This window comes from Eulemur rufifrons, chromosome 8, assembly GCF_041146395.1.
Source record: "Eulemur rufifrons isolate Redbay chromosome 8, OSU_ERuf_1, whole genome shotgun sequence".
Taxonomy (NCBI): Eukaryota; Metazoa; Chordata; class Mammalia; order Primates; family Lemuridae; genus Eulemur; species Eulemur rufifrons.
In genome coordinates, this window is record NC_090990.1 from 42727905 (window position 1) to 42740141 (window position 12237).

The 12237-nt window shown below is 44.2% G+C and overlaps 1 protein-coding gene across 5 annotated transcripts in view; it reads right to left on the reverse strand.

The window, feature by feature from the left end:
- Positions 1-11852, reverse strand: part of DAB1 (DAB adaptor protein 1) — a 397274-nt gene extending 385422 nt beyond the window's left edge. For 2 of the 5 annotated variants that reach the window (XM_069477995.1, XM_069477992.1), the window contains exon 1: positions 11046-11176. The gene's annotated coding sequence lies outside the window, so the exon portion shown is untranslated. Of the gene's footprint in view, positions 1-10147; positions 10244-11045; positions 11177-11296; positions 11423-11725 lie in introns of those variants that run through there. The other 3 variants (XM_069477994.1, XM_069477993.1, XM_069477991.1) reach the window with 3 other exon arrangements.
- Between the last annotated feature and the right edge of the window lie 385 nt (positions 11853-12237).

Genomic DNA, 12237 nt, shown 5'->3' on the forward strand with positions numbered 1-12237 from the left:
CAAAGGAGGGCAGTGACCCTGTCAATAGTGCTGCTAAGCTATCCACAGCCCTTTCCCTAAAGCTGTTCTGGGTATCAAACAAGAGCGTGGAAAGCACCTGGTAGAGGCACAGCCAGTTTTATCTCACTCACTTTATTGCACTTCACAGTTAACTGCGTTTTTTACAAACTGAAGGTTTGTGGGCAGCAACCCTGTGACGAGCAAGTCTAATGGTGCCATTTTCCAGCAGCATGTGCCCGCTTCCTGTCTCTGTGTTACAGTTCGGTAATTCTCTCAAACTCTCTCATCACTGTTATATCTGTTATGGTGAGCTGTGATCAGCGATCTCTGATGTTACTATGGTAATTATTTTAGGGCATCACAAACCAGGCCCATATAAGACAGCAAAGTTAATCAATGTTGTGAGTGTTCTGAATGCTCTACCCAATGGCTGTCCCCCATCTCTCTCCCTCTCCTCGGGCCTCCCTATTCCCGGAAACACAACAACGTTGAAATTAGGCCAACTCATAACCCTACAATGTCCTCTAAGTGTTCACATGAAAGGAAGAGTCACTCACCTCTCACTTTGAATCAAAAGCTAGAAATGGTTAAGCTTAGCGAGGAAGGCATGGTGAAAAGCTGAGACAGTCCAAAAGCTAGGCCCCTTGGGCCAGTTAGCCAAGTTATGAATGCAAAATAATTTCTTAAAGGAAATTAAAAGTGGTACTCCAGTGAACACATGAATGATAAGAAAGTGAAATAACCTGAACTTTTGTACCCCCATAATGAGCTGAAAAAAAAAGAAAGTGAAATAGCCTTGCTGTAAATATGGAGTAAGTTTTCGTGGTCTGGATAGAAGACCGAACAGCCACAACATTCTCTTAAGCCAAAGCCTAATCCAGAGCAAGGCCCTAATTCTCCAATTCTATGAAGGCTGCGAGAGTTGAGAAAGCTGCAGAAGAAAAGTTGGAAGCTAGCAGAGGTTGGTTCATGAGGTTTAAGAAAAGAAGCCATCTGTATAACATAAAAGTGCAAGGTGAAGCAGTAAGTGCTGACATAGAAACTGCAGCAAGTTACCCAGAAGATCTAGCTAAAATCATAGATGGAAGTGGCTACATTAAACAACAGATTTCAATGTAGACAAAATAGCCTTATATTGAAAGATGCCACCTAGGACTTTCATAGCTAGAGAGGAGAAGTCAGTGCCCGATTTCAAAGCATCAAAGGACAGGCTGACTCTCTCAGTAGCAGCTAATGCAGCTGGTGACTTTGTTTTGGAGCCAATGCTCATTTACCATTTTGAAAATCCTAGGACCTTTAAGAATTATACTAAATCTACTCTGTGCTCTATAAATAGAACAACAAAGCCTGAATGGCATTTGTTTACAGCATAGTTTCCTAAATATTTTAAGCCCACTATTGAGACCTACTGCTTAGAAGAAAAGATTTATTTCAAAATATTACTGCTCACTGATAATGCACCTAGTCACCCAATAGCTCTAACAGATATGTACAAGGAAATTAATGTTGTTTTCATGTCTTCATAAAATCCATTCTAAAAGTAATTTAGACCTTCAAGTCTTATATTTAAGAAATACATTCTGTAAGGCTAAAGCTGCCATAGTGATTCCTCTGATGGATTTGGGCAAAGTTAACTGAAAACCTTATGAAAAATATCCATCGTTCTAGAGCCATTAAGAACATTCATGATTCATGGGAGGAGGGCTAAGTATCAACATTAACGGGAGTTTGGAAGAAATTGATTCCAACCCTCATGGATGACTTTGAGGGGTTCACAACTTCAGTGGAGGCAGTTACTGCAGATGTGGTAGAAAAAGAGAAAGAATGAGAATTAGAAGTGGAGCCTGAAGACGTAGCTGAATTGCTGCAAACTCATGATAAAGCTTTAATGGAAGAGGAGTTGCTTCTTACGGATAAGCAAAGAAAGTGGTTTCCTGAGATGGAAGCTGTTCCTGGCGAAAATGCTATGAACGCTGTTGAAATGACAACAAAAGATTTAGAATATTACATAAACTTCATTGATAAAGCAGTGGCAGAGTTTGAGAAGATTGACTCTAACTTTGAAAGTTCTACTGTGGGTAAAATGCTACCTAACAGCACCACATGCTACAGAGAAATCTTTTGTGAAAGGAAGAGTCAACCAATGTGGCCAACTTCACTGGTGTCTTATTTTAAGAAATGGCCACAGGCACCCCAACCTTCAGCAACGGCCACTCTGATCAGTCAGCAGCCATCAACACCAAAGTAAGACCCTCCACCAGCAAAAAGATTACAACTTGCTGAAGGCTCAGATGATTGTTAAAATTTTTTAATAACAAAGTATTTTAAGTAGGGTATGTGCATTGTTTTTTTTTGACACAATGCTATTGCACACTTAAAATTTGACTACAATATAGTATAAACATAACTTTTATAAATCCTGGGAGACCAAAAAATTCACATGACTAGCATTAGTGCAAGATTTGCTTGATGGTGGTGGCCTGGAACTGAACTGGCAATATCTCCAAGGTATGCCTGTACTTAGTAAGCACTCATTAAACACCAGTGTTTTTCCTCATCTCCTGACTCCCCATCATTTAGAACAAGAAATACAGGCAGTACATGATGAAAAACTAATAAGCTAGAAAACACAATTTTTTAAAGATAGCATTCACAGTACCAACTCCAAAAATATAAAGCACCTAAAAATAAATCTAACAAGCGTTCATGCCCGTGTAGAGGAAATTATAAACTGTATTGAAAGACATTAAATAGGAACTAAATAAATGGAGAGAGTTACTATATTTATGGGTAGAAAGACTCAATATCATAATGATGGCATTCTCCCTGAATCAGTCTATAAATTCAGTGTAACTCAAATCAAATAACAACAGTATTCCTGTGAAACCTTAAAGGATGGTAATAAAATGTATACGGAAGACAGACAGCCAAGAAAAGCCAAGACACTTTTGAAGAAGGACATTTTGGGGATTTGTTCTGCCAAATACCAAGGCTTATTATAAATAAAGTTTGGTTTGGGCAAAAGAAAAATATATGCTAGGAAACTGACTCTATGTTCCAGGAAAATTATTGTTCCATATGGAAGAAAATTAGAATTCCTACCTCACACCACACACACACACACACACACACACACGCGCGCGCGCGCGCGCGCGCGCGCGCGCGGATGATAGAACCTAAATTTGAAAGGCAAACAAAACAATAAAGCTTTCAGAAGATAATAAAGGAGAACATGTTCATGACATCAGGGTTAAAAAAAAAAAAAGGTTTTCTTAAATGAGACAGAAAAAGTTCTAACCATAAAGGAAAAGATTGATAAATTCAACTACATTAAAATTAAGGAGTTAGACAGCAGAAGGTTGGCAAAAATCCAACTTCTCTGTGGTCTATAAATCTATTCAGCTTCCCGAAGGCATAAATAACCTTTTTGCATTCATTGGAACTATGTTCTAAAGATACATGCCATATCTCAAATTCAGCATAAGGCTGGCCCATCTTTGATTTTATGCACAACTGGATTACCAGCACTTCTGGTTTAACCTGAGTATTTCAATGGTCGTGGTTTACACTTAGAAGTTTTATGAGTGTACATATAATACTGCTCAGAATAATGTGGCCTGCAATTCACGACAAGCGCTACCACGAGCCCTCCTCATAGGCACTACTAAGCAATCATCAAGGAATAGCATTGTACAACCTCTCTTCTTTACCGCTGTGCAGTGTTTTTATTATGGTCATTCACACCACAAAGTTCACTCTTGTTCTACTAACTGCTGGAGTTTAGCTATAACTCCCAAAACTACTAGGAGAAATCTGTACCAGTGAAAGAAAAGATAGAAAACTCTAGGGGCAGATCCTCTGCCATGATCAATTTCTAACCCCTTGGGAGAAGCTAATCTTCTGTCTCCCATATATCTATGATTTAGTATTAATATCAAAAACCTCTCCCAGTTGGCCTGTAAGTCTTCTTCTTTCTTTCTCCTCTCATTCTTTCAACCATGCCTTCTTCACCAATGTTCTGCCATTCACTCTACATGTTGGCATACAGCAATATATGAATATGGGCTAGGATAATAAAAAAGGAAAATGTTGCCCAAATATGACTTATATTTATGATGACGTAAACTTTTTCAAGAGGATGTTCCTCCTATATACCCAGAGAAATGCTTGTGTTGGCATGAGAGTAGCTAACTATAACTCTCTGTTACTGACATTGGACACCCCAAGGATAGGACCCTCATAAACCTTCGAAGTATTTAGTGTCAGGATAATGAGTAATTGATTAGCATTCTAATTTTAAAATTTCCTTTTTGGATGATTCATTTATATTTATAATTTTTCCTGTAATAGAAGTAGATAGCTGTACTGAATCAACTATTCTAATATGACAGATTTGGATAAGCAGTTATTGTTAATGATTCTAAGAGATGTGAATAAAGCATAGAAATAACTTTCAACAGATAACTATTACTATTCACTTCCAAATCCAGATTACAAAATAAAAAACTGCAACAAAAATAGAAAATAGTTTTCAAGTTCACTGATCACAAAGAATTTCCATATAGTTCATGGAAAACAATTAATTTACCCTAATCTTTTTATTCACATTAACTTAATGAACCACATAAGACTGCACACATTTAATTCAATTGAGCAGAAACTTATTGAGCATCTACTACATTCCAGATATTGGAGTTAAAAGGAGAAGCCACATTTCCTTCCCCCAAACAGTTTATGAATGTCCTTTATTCCAGAACAATTATTGGACAAAATACTATTTCTTTCTTATCACCTATGTCATGACTAGCTAGAAACTGAATGAGAATTCAATGGAATTCTGTTAAGATTTGTTCTTCTGAAAAACATATTCAAAAGAATCATATGGAATGATGAATATCAAATTTATTATAATGACTATGTCTGGCAGGAGGGGGTTAGATATGATCAGAGAGAGGTTAGTAGGAGGCTTCAACTATATTGGTTTGGCTTTATTTCATTAGCTGAGTGGTAGGTATGAAACTTTTTACTGTATTGTTATTTATGCTTTTGGCATGTCTTAAATATTCTATTCTACATTTAAAATCATACACATTATTTTCATGATAGAATTAACTCATCTTAAAAATCTTAAGTGATTCCCTACAAATATTTTCCCCAATCCATTTCATAAGACACTGAAAGGTGATCCTTGAAATAAAAAGGTCTATGACAAATGAGTTTAGAAAATTCTCCATGAGTTAAATGAGTGTCTTTGCTGCAGGAAATCTCTGAACCTTTCACAACACCTAGCACAGAGCCAGAGCCAGGCACAAAGTGGGTGCTCAGTAAATATTTGTTGAATGAACACAGAAGTGATATTTATTTTATGTGCATGACCAGAATTTCCTTCCTCAATTTCCCAGATACTCTCAATGCATATTCCTAACTTTTCAGTCTTTATTTTCAAATGTAACACTAACAAGAATAGAAACAAACACATGAAGACTAACCAAGACAAAGACCGAGATATTAATAGAAACAAGGAGAGGCAGATAGAGAAAGAGCAAAAAGCAGATGGCTAAACTGATGGATAACAAACCAACAGATCATGAGTCAAGAGATGGAAGAGACTGACCAACAGGGAAAATCAGAAATCCATATGAAGCTCAGAGCACATACATGGGGTTGTTAATTTCGCAAGACTCGCTCTAGGTGGTCAACACTGTTGACCTGGGTTCACTACTAACTAGTTACAACTATCTGAGAGGGCCCACCCTTCATGTTATCCCCTAAGCTAAACAGGCCACCTTCGCCACCACGTAACTGTCATCATTTTAGCTGTGAGCTCTTCTACGCAGCAGGATTTTATTTTTGTTTTCCTTTCTGTTTATGAGAATCCCCCACTGGCATTGTAGATTAGTTATATGTTGGGCTGAAATAAAATAAAATAATAATAATAAAAGCAAGCTGGCAATTTCTTTCCAATAGAATATGCTACATATTTCATGAAATAGAAGCCAGAGGAGTTTTATGATTCCTGAACCAAAACCTTCCCCTATCTGCGGACTAAATGGAAGAAAAATACAAAGAGTATGTCACAGAAAAAGAAACCTGAACATTTGGTCTCCAACCTAAGAGAAACATTCAGGTAATTAATTAGATTAATGGGTTGTTTTTGTGTTTTTACGTGAGTTCATATCCTGATATGCATTTCATAGATTGAGCTCAGTGCTAGTTTTCATGGCTATAAATACGGTACATATCAGAGGAGGGGTTTTCTTTTCCTACTAACACTCTTTTTTCAGTGCAGAATGTCTGGCTGGCTCGTGCTGTTAGCCTGACAACACCTTCCCTGCCAAGTTTTATTTATATTTTCAAGCCACTTCTCTATCCTGGTATAGGAGACAATCTGGTCTAGTGGAAGGAGCACTGGACAAGGAGTCCAAGAATTCCGGGTTGCGATGGTGCCTCTCAGCTGTAAAATTCTGTATCGCTGCAATTTTGATTTTTTTTTCCAATCTGTAAATTGGGAGGGTTGACTAATCCACCTCTAGAATTCAACCAATCAATCAAAGTCATTTATTTTCCTTAAAAGAATTGCTACAAAGTACAATGGCATGCAGAGTTCAGCATGATGTGGACCTCCAAAACTCCTTTTCACAAAGAGCAGAAACGTTCAAGGAAATATGTCCAATAAAATAAAACAAAATCTTTGCCTGAAATCCCAGAACGTATATCTTCTTAAAGACAGACCAGATACTATAAGGATACTTAAATCTCTGGATATCAATGACAGAAAACTTTTTTTATTATCTAGGGGAAGGATTTTTATCTCATTTAAAGGATAACACTAATAGCTAAGTAACCTTACATGCTAAGTACTGTTCTAAGTACTTTGTGTTAATTTTTATAATCATCACAATTTTATGAGGTAGGTACTGTTATTTTATTATAAGGAAAACAAAAGCACAGAGAAGTTAGGTAAGCTGGCCAAGGCCACACCGCTTGTGGAGCTGGCAGAGCTGAGGTCTGAAGCCAGGCAGTGTAGCACCCAAGTCCAGACTTCTTACCACCTGCTATACCACCTTTTGGTCTCAGAATCTCTGCTTATCACACCTAGTAACTGACAAGAGCAGTAATGTAGTTTCTGCATTACTAACTGCCTAATGGATTATTTACTAATTAATTGATTACTAATTAATTACCCAATTAATAAATTTTTCACACAGTAGATAAATGTGAACCAATACAACTGATACCTGTTAGAAACTATCACAGAGTCACAAGTGTTCAAAATGTCTACCAACAGCCTCAAGCCCTATTGGCAATAAAACAGCACCCATTTTGTGTTGTTAGCATAGAAAAATGGGAAAATATGTAGATTCCTCCTACAAAAGTCTTACTATTTCATTATTCCCCATTAAATTTTACAACCACCTGGGAGATAGCTGGGATCACCTCCTCACTCAGAGGTAGCATAACACAGTGGTTAGGGCAGACCCTGGAACCAGAATGGTTGGGTTTAAATCCTGGTTCCATCTTTTATTTGCTATGTAATTGCAGGCCCGTTACCAAATCTCCCTGTGCCCCAGTTTCCTTATCTATCAAAAAGAAATGAGAATACAAGTATCTACTTCCTAGGGTATTTAAAGATCAAATAAGTTAATATATGTGTAGTGCATATACGTACGTCATAAAAATTATTATTTTTTATTAATATGAGAGGTGACTTGCCAAACATCACTAAGGAAGTAGCTGGATTCACTCCTGGTCTCCCAATTCCAAATGCTATGCTCCTGTAACAGCATTCCACACTGTCTATTACTAAAAGTTACCATTCTCCTGAAATCTTGCTGGGTGCCAAAGCGCTCAATGAGACAATTTCCCCCATAAAAGACCAACAAGATAGGTAATATTGTCCCTGTTTTGCAGATGACGAAACTGAGGTTCTGAGAGGTTAAGTGATTTATCCAAAATTGCTTAACGCAACCAGTGAACATTCTTTGTCACAGTAAGTCCTAAATAACATTTAAAGTTCCTGACAACACCCTTTAATATCCGCTATTTTTTAAAGTGCCATCTAAAAGGCATAAATTGTGATTTTCCTGCTTTGTTTGCTTTATTAGTTTGAGGGAAGGATTAAATCGCAGCAAAAACAAAATGTGTGACTTAAGTGAATTATCAGAATGAAATGCTGCCTCAATTAGATTCTTCATCTGCCTGCAGGGTGGCTCCAAGCATCCAAAATCCACTAAGAGCAGTTTTTCAGACGGGTGCTATCAGGTACCAAGCCAAACACCCACCCGTGTAAGAAAAATTACTTTGGAGGGTAAAGGGGAGTGAAGAAGCATATTCCTCTCTGGTGCTGGGAGAAGAAAATGAACAATAAGTGATACAATCTCTTCCCCGCAGCCTCGCACAATGGTGTGTCTTGCAAATGAAACATACTGTGAAACAGCTTGTGAGATGAGCGTCATCAACAATAAGTAATTTTTATTCAGATTTTATTGTTGAATACAATGAACATGATTAAATGTTTCAGATATGCCTATTCAGGCCTTAAGCAAACCACCACAAAAAAAAAAAAACCACCAAAAATCATCTTCTAAATCTGCTTTCGGAAAGAGATTTAATTGCCAACTTGATGTGTAGAACTGAATCCCCACTTGATAGCAGCAGAACTGTTCCCAAGAAGAGAGTAAGAACACATTTGCACTTCCCACCTCGGCCTCTTTTCTCATCCTTGCAGATCCTCCCAGCGTTGCCAAATAGTTACAAAGTCAGTCCTTTCAAATCGCTGCATTTTGAACTTCCTAAACCTTTAAGAGGGCCTCTGTATACGGAAAAGAACAATAGCGCTTCAAAAGCCATTTCTCGGAGTTCTTCAATACTACATTTGAATGCTAGGGTTTCAATCAAGGACATCAGCAGACAATTTCTGATTGCTTAGAAGTTGACTTTTATACAGCTTTGATTAGGTCGCCCTTCTCAATAGGAAATCAAGAAAATCTTTGATCCCTTTCAGTTTCCAGAATTGTCACCAAGCCTTTTCAGGATAGGGAGTGAAAGAGTTGGGGGGGGGGGGGTCGCCTTCGTACTCCCTCTAACCTCCTCCCCTCCCCCCCATCTATCTTCATGCCCGCGCAATTCAGGATTCAATCCAGAATCACTCATCGTTCAAATAATAAAAACAATAGGTGCTAATTCAGGGGGTGGCAATGGTTTATAATTTTATGGATTTCCTGAAGACCTATAATTGACACAGAAATGTACAAACGCGAACTGGATAATTAGGGGGTTCTGAACGTAAGCCACCTTTAATTTATATCATTACTTGAAAACATGTTAAGTGTTGTGAAGCGTAGTGGAACCCCCACACGGCCTTTATTCAAAACCATCAACATTGTGAACGTGCGTCTAATGGGCCCGCGGGAGCGGTGCAGGAGGGCGAGAAGCGGCAGGACCGGAGGATTCTCGCTCGGGTCCCCGCAGGCTCGCTTCAAGCCGCATTGTAAGCATCGCGCCCGCGCGTCCAGCTCCGGGCAGAGAAAGGCGCTCTCTCCCTTCCGCAAGCTCTCGACTCGCCCCTCTCTCTAACAGAACTAAACACAGGCGCCAGCATCCAAACGCGCATGCAGGCAGCGACCCACGCGGGCACGCACCCCAGCCTCGGCGACACACACCGGAGCGCACAGATGCCCGCGCCGCGGCGCTCTCTGCTCCGCCCGCCGCTGCTGCCAGGCAGCGGTCGCCAAGAACCCCCGGCCTCCCCGCCCCCACTCCATTCCTTCAGACTCTCCCAGCCCAGCGGAAATGCCCCAGCAGACCCCCAACAATGAGGACTTGTGCGATTCAGTTGGGGGTTGGGGGTAGTTTACCCGGAGTGAAACATACACAGTCTGGCGAGTCCAGGAAGAAGCAACGCAGCAGCCAAGTGGCTTTGGCCTCGCCAGACGGCTTTCCCTCGTACCCCCCGCCCCAATCCGGTCCACCAGCATCACCAAAAAAAAAAAAAAAAAGGGAAAAGAAAAAGCGCCTTAAAAAGTGCAGAGAAAAGACGCGCCCTCCCAGCAGGGGTCACAATAATACACGGCAGGACGCAGCCAGCGGAGGCAGGGTCCCGGCTGCAGCAGCCACCCAGGTTTTGAAATTTACTTTGTACACTCACCCAATGGCCCCTTTCCGACGCCGCGACATAACCTCCCCCCATGTCGGACTCCCCGACTCCGAGTTCTCTCTGCGGCGGAGACCCCCTTTTATGGCTCCTTTATGAGCCGAACAGCAGGGATTTAAAGTTTCCCCAGTAGGAAAAAAACTGAGCTCCGCATCCAAGGCAGAGCGTCGAGCCTGGAGCAGAGAGAAGGAAGAGGGGCGGGCTGGGGAGGGGAGCAGCAGGGTGGCGGGGGGCCTGGGGAGTAGAACGGAGGGGGACGCGCAGCAGAGAACAGAGTCGATGGAGGACCCGAAGTAAGGCGGGGGTCCAAGGAACACGGAATCCAGCTCTGATGTGTCCGCGAAAGGGTTGGGGTTACTGGGATAGGGCCGGTTTTTCGAGAGGTCGAGGCAGAACCGCAGCGCTGCCGGGGAGCAGGGACGTGAGAACCAGGTTCGGCCAAGTGGGGAAGAGGGTCTGGCCCGGGGCTGCCACCAGCGAGGCAGGGAGGTGGTTTCGGGAGCACAGGTCAGGTTCTGGAGTGGGAGAAGGAAGGCTCGGGGATGGGTAGAGCCGGGACTGCAGGACGGAGGGTGCAGGGGGTCTTGGAGAGAGACGAGTGTCTTGGAAACGAGATCGCGCGTGGTCAAAAGTAGGGAGGTGAGGGGACACAAGAGGGAGAAGCAGAGGTAGTCCCTTTCCTCCCAGCAAGTGTAGGAAAAAAGGCGGAAAACTGCTGCAGTCGCCATCCTCGCAGCACCCCTAGCCAAACTCCCGAAAGGCGCGCCCGGCAGCCCTCTTCCGCGCTCTGGGGCCCCAGCTTATCCCTCCGTGGGCGCCCGGCGCCGTGTCTCCGCGGGCTACCTGCCCGCGCTGAACTCCGGGGCTGCCGCGTGCCCCCGCCGCGCCTCACCTCGGCTCGCCCAGAGCATCCTCCTCCGCTGCCGCAGCCGCCCAGGAAGCGGCTCCCCATGCCCGGCGGGCGGCGGCACTCAGGCGCGCTCTCCAGCCCGGGGAAGCCCCGGCGAGCGCCCAGCTGGGTCCATCCTCCCCGGGAGCCACGGGCCCCGCGTCAGAGCAGGGGGAGGAGACCGCCCCCAGCGCAGACCCGCCTCCTCCCGCGGCCCCCGCCCTGCCGGCCCGGCGCCCCGCGGCGCCGCTCACCTGCTCGCTCTCCGGCCGCCGCTGCCTGGCCGCCCGCGGCGCGCCCCTCGCCCGGGCCTCGCGGTTCCCGCTGCCGCCGGGGCGCTCTCCGCGCCGCCCGAGCGCGCTCCGACAGCTTAGCCGAGTCGCGGTGGCGACGAGGAGCAGGAAGAGCGAGCGAGCGAGCGAGCGGGGGCGCCGCGGATCGCAGTCGCGCCTCTGGAGCCCCTAAGCTCACTCCCCATCCCGGCGTGGAAGGGGGAGAGCCGAGCCGAGAGCATGGGGTCCCCGCCCCGGCTGCGCCCGCGGGGAGGGGTGAGGGACAGGAGAGGTTCACAAAGTAGCCAGTGTTTTCGCCACCGTCACCTCCGCCTCCACCAGCCCCGCCCGGCCTGTCGCATTTTTCTCTAGGGTCTACTCTTTTATCCAAGCCTCTAAACCTACGCGTACCCAAATAGAGTGCCAGTGGGCGAGACCAAGAGGGGAGGTTCCGCGAGGGCGTGTGGCCCCCGCGCCCTTTGCAGGAGGGGGCGCTCGCTCCCAGCCGCCGCGGCTGCTCGCGGCTCCCGTCTTAACTGAGGTTTCCCAGGCAAAGTTGGGCCAGGGAAGGGAAAAGGCTTCCACGAGTCACGTTTTCAACAGTCCCAGGGAGCGACCCGTGCCTCGGAGGGTGTGCAGACCCCTGCTAACTCCGGCTTACTCCTCCCACCCCCGGTTCTTAGAATGCCTGGAAGTAGACAATCCCAGGAGCTGCGCGGGAGAAGGCTCCCGCGAGTACATAGCGTCCTCGCTTACAAAGATCCTGGGAAAACAGAATCGCAGAAAATACTGCGTCAGTCTGAAAATTCTTCGACCTGAGACTGGATTCAGCTCCAGTCGATGCCTGTTGTGCGGCACACCTGTGTCCAGAGGCCTGCCTGCAGCGGGGAGGAGACAGCTGCTGTGAATCCAATCAAGGGCTG